Here is an 8,616-nt window from a genome sequence, read left to right as displayed (position 1 = left end):
GAGAAAAACAAACCTCCAGGTTCATTATGACATCTATAAAGAGAAACTTCACAATTATAATTTACAACTGAGGAGTGCAAAAAGGTCCTACTTCTCTGACATCATCACTAAAAACAGTCATAATGCTCGGGTCTTATTTTCTACAATTGACAGGCTAACAAACCCTCCTGTGTCAGTGGCAGCTGAACTTCATTCGACCATGGCCTACAATGACTTTGCCAAATTCTTCACAGAAAAAATCCAAAAAATTAGACAAGCAATTGGTACATCAACAGCAGATCCAGGATATGTACTGTGTCCACCAAAAAACTGTTTAAACACCATGAAACAGTTTCACCCGATTAACAGCAAAGACCTGGAGGACATCTTAGGTCAACTGAACTCCTCCTCCTGCTGTTTAGATGTCCTGCCAACAAGTTTTTTCAAAAAGGTCTCAAAGACTTTAGAGTCAGACCTGTTACAGATCGTCAACTTTTCTTTATTATCAGGTGTGTTTCCAGAATCACTAAAAACTGCTGTAATAAAACCTATGCTGAAAAAGGACAATCTTGACAAGACACAAATGAACAACTACAGGCCGATCTCAAATCTCCCATTTTTAAGTAAGATCATTGAAAAAGCAGTTTCTCAACAGCTCAGTTACTTCTTAAAACAGAATAACTGCTACGATGCCTTCCAGTCAGGTTTTAGACAGAACCACAGCACTGAAACCTCTCTGACCAAAGTGTTTAATGACATATGTCTGAATACAGACAGTGGAAAAATGTCAGTCTTAGTTTTACTGGATCTCAGTGCAGCATTTGACACAGTTGACCACAACATATTACTCAAACGACTGGAGAACTGGACAGGTCTTTCAGGAACTGTACTAAACTGGTTCAAAACATACTTAGAAAACAGGAAATACTTTGTATCAATAGGTAACTTCACATCTGAGCAGACAAGTATCACATGTGGAGTTCCCCAAGGTTCCATCTTGGGACCCCTTCTGTTTAACATTTACATGCTCCCACTGGCACAGATTATAAAGAACAACAAAATAAACTATCATAGCTATGCAGATGACACACAAATATATATCACAATGTCACCAGGAGACCAAGGCCCTGTACAGGCTCTTGGTAAATGCATTGAGGAAATTAATGACTGGTTGTGCCACAATTTTCTCCAGCTAAACAAAAACAAAACTGAGGTAATAGTCTTTGGCGCCAAAGAAAAACGATTACAGGTCACCAGAGAACTTCAATCTATACATCTAAAAACCACAAACCAGGCGAGAAAGTTGGGTGTAGTGATGGATGCAGACCTAAACTTAGAAAAACACATTAAGACAATAACAAAATCAGCTTACTATCACCTCAAGAATATATCAAGGATAAAAGATCTGATGTCTCAACAGGATCTGGAAAAACTAGTCCATGCATTCATCTTTAGTAGGCTTGATTACTGTAACAGCATCTTTACAGGTCTACCTAAAAAATCAGTCAGACAACTACAGCTCATTCAGAACTCTGCTGCTCGAGTCCTCACTAAGACCAAAAAAGTGGACCACATCAGTCCAGCTCTGAGGTCTTTACACTGGCTGCCTGTCCGTCAGAGGATAGACTTTAAAGTCCTGATGCTGGTCTATAAAGCTCTGAATGGTTTAGGACCAAAATACATCAGTGACCTCCTGACCCAGTATGAACCTTCCAGATCCCTCAGGTCATTTGGATCCGGTCTTTTATCAGTTCCCAGAGTCAGAACCAGACACGGAGAAGCTGCATTCAGCTTTTATGCTCCTTATATCTGGAACAAACTCCCAGAAAGCCTCAGATCAGCTGAAACACTCAGTTTATTTAAATCCAGGTTGAAGACTCACCTATTCTCAGCTGCATTTGAATAAAGCACCAAATCCACACTTTTAAGCTTAAATTTCAAAACTTACATTAACTACTGATTTTATCTACTGTTCTGATTTTATCTGTTTTGATTTTATATACTGTTTTGTTTGTTTGTTTGTTTGTTAATTAGTTAGTTTGTTTGTTTGCTTTTTTTTAATCAATTTTAAATCATGCTTTTTATTTGTTTTTGTTTCTAATGTCTCTGTAAAGCACTTTGAATCACCTTGTTGTTGAATTGTGCTATACAAATAAATTTGCCTTGCCTTGCCTTGCCTTTTTATCCCGCGCCCCCCTTGCCATGGCTTTGCGCCCCCCTAGGGGGCGGGCCCCACACTTCGGGAAGGTCTGGCCTAAGGTGTTGCCCCACCTGGTGCCACCATCTTCATTCACCTTGGTAAATGGCAAATGGACTTGTTCTTATATAGGGCTTTTCTAATACAACTGAGCACTCAAACTCAAAGCACTTACAACAGGGACTGTTTTCTGTGTTTAAGTGTTTTCTTTTTAATACTTACAGTTTCTTTTTAACACGGATATGCGAAACACTTTGTATATTCCATTAGTCTGTCTCTGCTTTGTGGCTCAAGTAAATTACATTCTTAAAATTAGTTAAAGTGATTAACACAAGTGTGTCATAGGAGCTTTCCTTGATTTATCAAAGTCCTGCAAGACAGTCTGCAACACTATGGCGTCAGGGGCACAACAGTTTGATTTAAGAAGCTCTATGTATGAATGATATCAAAACATATATGTAAATGTGAATAAATATGTACCATTTGTATATTTAATGGTACTAAATATAAATTATAAAACTATCACACGTGGAGTCCCACAAGGATCAATATTAGTTATTTTCCTCTTTCTTTTAAATGTCAATGATTTTGTTCATTTCTCTATGTACAACATAATATTTGCCAGTATTACAAATCAATGTTTGTGGCATAAAAAGATTATCTCCAAAATTGTCTCGTATATTGTATATGTCTGGACACAGACAGCAGACTCAGACAACTGTTTTAAAGTTTTATTTAGAAGTGATTATTGGAAAGTGATTTATTTTGCAGGAGCAAACGTGGTATTCCGTGAGGTTCTGCAGAGAAAGAAAAGCACAGTTAATGGCCAAGGTAACAGGGAAGCAGAGCCTTGGAGTAATTTGTTAGAGTGCACTTACTTAAGAGCAGAGGGCAAGCAGCTGGGAAAGGAACTGAAGGCGATCAAGCTGGAATCTAGAAGCAGCTGGGACAGCTTGGTGGAGAGTGGCCAGGCAGGTGAGTTAATGACCATGGGTAGATACAAGGCCAGTCCATAGATGCAGGCCTAAGATCTGCCCATACCTTCATCTGAGATCAAGGAGAGAGAGAGAAAAAACACCAACATTGCTAATACTAAAAAAATACTGTACATGAGAAATTTAAAAAGGTAGACACCTGGTTTATATTACACTCAAAACAATGAAATTGGGTGGTTGTTACATTTAGAAGAGTCTAACTTATAATTTGAACATTTCTCTTCTATGACTCTGTGGTGAACATACTTAAATCATGTAGGCTCTGCATGAAATTGAACAAGTTAAATTATTCTTGTTGAGATTACATGATACAATATAGCCAGAATTCACAAGATCACGGGAGATTTCAAACCACAGTAAAATCACTGAAGTTATAAAAGGGCAGAAAACCATACACACACATTATGTGCATGTTATTGCTATGTATTGTGGTTTAAAATCTATATAAAGCCTTGTAATCATAGCTTTCCTCCTTTTTTTAAGTGTCACTAGACAGTTTGGTGGTCCAGTGGTTAGCACTGTTGCCTCACAAGAAGGTCTTGAGTTCAAACCCACCATTAGCTCTGAGTCTTGCTGTGTGGAGTTGCATGTTCCCTCTGGGTACTCTGGTTTCCTCCAAAGACATGCAGTTAGTGGTGTTAGGTTAGTTGGTAATTCTAAATTACCCCGCCTCTCGCCCTATGACATCTGGGATAGGGATAGACTCCAGCCCCCCTGAAACCGTGATAAAGATAAGATGATGACGTGACAACTATGTAAAAGTTGTTATGAATCCATTAAAGTTTTATGTTAACCAAAAACTCTTTAAATGAACTTACTCAGCTGCAGTAAATAAGTTGATTCATCATAAATTACGTTTGAATAACAGAATTGCATAATGCTAAAATAAAGCAATTTAATCATGTGGAAATCCTTTCCATGATTTTTTATGTTCATTCAAATAGTTACTTTTTGACTGTAGCAAAACAAATTTAATTGTATTGTATAAAAAAATGTCTATTTTTGTTCTAATTCTTTTTCCCTATATCTCACACTAAATTTTTTTTCGGATCATCAAACAAATTATAATGCTCAAAGATAACCAGAGTAAATATCAAAATAATTTTTTTATATGATCATTTTCTTTATCAAGGGAAAAAAAGTTATCCAAACCTTCATGGCCCTGTGTGTGTCCTGTGTGAGAAAGTAATTGCCCCCTAAATATACCCATATGGAAAAGAAATAGAAAAAACTTACAAAAGACTTGCATAAGATGTGGCTTACTTCATATAGTGAATCATATAAGGCTTACATGATTTACTCATGATAGTGGCCACTTTCTCATTACTTTCATATATTGTTTTAGGAAGTATCCAAAATGTACAAGTCTCATTTATATAATTTTTCAAGGGATCTTATATCTGTTTTCACTCTTGTATGCTTTTCATACAAGTTTCACACAAGACAGATACAAACTTTATAAGATTTACATATATATATATATATATATATATATATGGAATGCCGTTTAGGAAAATATTATATATATATTGCAATCAAAGTCTGAATATATAGAATGAAGCTTGAATATATAGAATGATCTTCTGAATATATAGAATGAAACTTGAATATATAGAATGATCTTCTGAATATATAGAATGAAACTTGAATATATAGAATGAAACTTGAATATATAGAAAGAAGCTTGAATATATAGAATGAAACTTGAATATATAGAATGTATGAACCTCATTTTTAGAGATGATGTGTTTCTGAATTCTCTGCCTTTACAAAATGGCATCAGCTGAACTATTTCAGTACTTTTTAGAGCTTGACAACTGTTTTGCAACAGCTGTTCAAACTGCAAATGGTAGAAATAATTTGGAATTTATACTACGTCACCTTGAAGAACACATTTTCATTATTGCAATATTTCTAGTGCTCATGAATAATGTTCAACAAAACGTTTCTGGGAGAAGATTATGCACACTTCTTGAGGGAATTTATCAATCACTGATGGAGATGTCAACTGAGCTAACACTTCGAGCAGAAGCTGAAGCACATGTTATGGGCTCATTATATCATTCTACATCTCAAAGAGGAAGGCCAAGGTAAGTGATAAAAATGGAAACAAATTTATTCATAATGTGTATGGCACTTGAAAGAGTCAAGAGATGGCAAACAAGATAATGAATGCAAGAAATAAGAAAGAAGTTAACATATTTCTTATTTTGTTTCTAACTCTTTTAGGTACAACATACCAGCTACTCAGCTGACTGACATGCGAGACTTGGGGTTTAGTTGGATGGCCATATCTCAAATGTTGTCAGTAAATGTTCGAACACTGTACAACCACAGGATACAACTAGGTTTAGTGGACTATGGAACTTTTAATAATATTTCAAATGTGGATCTTGATCATCTCATTACTGAGATTCTTACACATACCCCTGGCTCAGGAGAATCCTACATTAGTGGTAGTTTGAGAGGAAGAGGAATCAGAGTTCAGCGGTGGCGAGTGCGAGAACGTTTAAGAATAGTTGATCCAGTGGGAAGAGCTTTGAGAGGACAGAGAGCAATTCAGCAGAGGGTCTACAATGTCACTGTCCCAAATCAAGTGTGGTATGCCTTTTTTCACTTTTTAAATTTGATTAATGTTAATTATTGCTTCCTGCATTGTAGTAATATAATATTTTGTTTGTGTTTTAATAAACAATGTTGTATAATGTCTGGGTTTAAAATATTGTTTATCTCCAGAAATAGGTTACATGACAGAAGTACAATGTCAAAGTCATAGACCTTTATTTTAATGTACATCTAGTGTCATAATAATGATATATTTCTTCTTATTCCAGGCATATTGACACAAACCACAAGTTAAATCCTTGGGGGTTTGTGTTTCATGGAGGAGTTGACGGTTATAGTCGCTGCATTACCTACATGAGATGCTGCACAGATAACAGAGCATCAACTGCTGTGCAACTTTTCCAGAGTGCCGTTGATCTCTTTGGCCTCCCATAACGTGTCAGGGGTGATGCTGGCAGTGAGAATATTGATATTGCACGGTTTATGATTGAACATCGAGGGCCAAACAGAGGAAGCTTTATGGTTGGATGAAGTGTGCATAATCAAAGAATTGAAAGATTGTGGGGTGAACTAAACAGAGTTGTGTCAGCATACTTCAAAGACCTTTTCCTCTTTATGGAAAATGTTGGGATTTTAGATAGCACTGACCCATTTCATATTAGGGCTCTTCACCATGTATATCTTCCAAGAATTAACAGATCTGTGGATGAATTTGTAAATCAGTGGAACCATCACAGCTTAAGGACAATGGAAAATAACTCCCCGCTGCAGCTGTGGACTGTTGGAATGTTGCAACTTCCTCAGCATCACAGACCGCTCAGTCAAGTGCACTTCAGACATCGTTCTTACCATCACCAGCAGTTGACGGCTGACTTGAGGCAGATCAAGCCATTGAGTGACGATGGAAATCATGGGATAGAAGTTTTTTTGACAGCATGCCGCATGCTTCAGTCAAGTTATTAGTAAATTTGTTTGTGTTAATTAAAAAATGTATTTGAGTGCCAGACACTAAATATTGTGAAATATCATGATACTGAAAAGGGTCCAAGACTATTATTTAGGTAAAAGTAAGGTAAGGTAAAAAGACTGGTTTTATCTTCATATTCACTTGTGCCATTTAAATCATAAAAGTAGACAAAGTGTTTATACTACACTTTTCTTTCATGACAAACCATAATTGTCACAGTACAAAATGTTACAGTATATGTTACATATGATTGTATGATGTACTAATTTATCTATTAATAAACAAGAATTATGATTCATTCATTAAATAAAATATGTTATACATTTTAAACTCTTTAAACTCTTTTTCTTTTCTTTTTTTAAAAAGACACAAATTACATAACAAGTAGGAACACAGAACACTTTATTTGTGTATTTCCAGTACCCAGAGGAAGGAAATAATATTCTGCAGTAATAGGGCTGGTCTTTTAAAAACACAAATGACAGAGGGAAAAAAAACCCCAAACAATCTACAATGAGCCTGTGTTATCAAGTAGTATAGTAAAATATGCAAACAAAATCCTTAAAACACTCCCTGCAAACCAGGTTATGTTTATTATCATTATTATTATTGTTTATAATACTTTGATAACATATAATAATTTGATAATATTGTAATGTCATATAGTGTGATATAATGTTCATATTCCAACTGTAACATAACCAGGTTTGACCAAACCAATGTCTGTCACATTTATAGACAACTTTTCTGCCAGTGTTGGAGATACTATCTTTCTACCTTTTAGTATGTAGGGTTACTGTAATACTTTTCAAAAATTTACCAAAACCTAACAAAAACATTTTTTAAACCTGTGAGTTAAGCTAAAAGTTAAATGATATTAATACAAAGTTCTGTGTAAAGCATAAATGTTCAAATGGGACACTGAAATAAAGCTTAACTTATCTCATTTGAAAATTCACATTATGTGGAATAGTTGAACACAGGAAGCATTTGGGAAAACTTAATTCTATATAACAATGAGATTGTGGCATATTATTTTGCCCACTGCAGGGGTGCTAAATAATGTAATGTTACTATGGGTCATAGCAGAGGCAAAACATGCCATATGAGCAGGAAAACAAATTAACTACAATCAAAAAACAAAAAAATGCCTCACATGTATAAACTGAAACAAAATTATTCCATCCATTCTCTTCGGCTTATCAAATCCATGTCTGATTTGAAAGTAGTGTACACTGCATGAACTGGTATTTAAGCTGTAATTTGAAAGACACACATGAAGCTTATTTAGGCTATACAGTCCTACTGCTGTCCAGGGTGTGCTCTGATGCGGGGTTAACAACATTAACAAAAAACAAGAAAATAAAAAATGCATATGCAAAATAGAAAAAAAAAAACCAAATCCTCATCATGTCAACAATCCTTAAGAAAACACATCATGCTCTTCCAAATCCTGGCGAATTCCGTATTGCAAAATCCATGTCTGATTTGAAAGTAGTGTACACTGCATGAACTGGTATACGAAGGATATTTTCACAAGTATTGGCCACTGGAAATCTGCAGTTAGTGACGAACTCAAGACTTGGCTTTGGAGAAAAACCCAGGGCTGGTATGCTGTCACATCTAGTGCAGAAAACAAGAATATCTTCCAAAGAGAGAGAGAGAGATTTTCAACTATAAGATAGAAAAATACAAAATGATAATGAGATTCTGACTAAGACTATTGATGTACAGATACATTAAATTACCAAAAGATTAAATCAAAAGTGAAACATGTATATTTTTTAAAATTAAGCTGTAATTTGAAAGACACACATTACGCTTATTTAGGCTATACAGTAAAACCACAATGTCAGAAAAAGAAGTTAGGGTAGACCACAACATATTAAATTATTATACTATTATTTGTACTC

The sequence above is a fragment of the Simochromis diagramma genome, unplaced genomic scaffold (assembly GCF_900408965.1).
Source record: "Simochromis diagramma unplaced genomic scaffold, fSimDia1.1 OVJJ01000302.1, whole genome shotgun sequence".
Taxonomy (NCBI): Eukaryota; Metazoa; Chordata; class Actinopteri; order Cichliformes; family Cichlidae; genus Simochromis; species Simochromis diagramma.
This window is presented reverse-complemented; position numbering follows the sequence as displayed.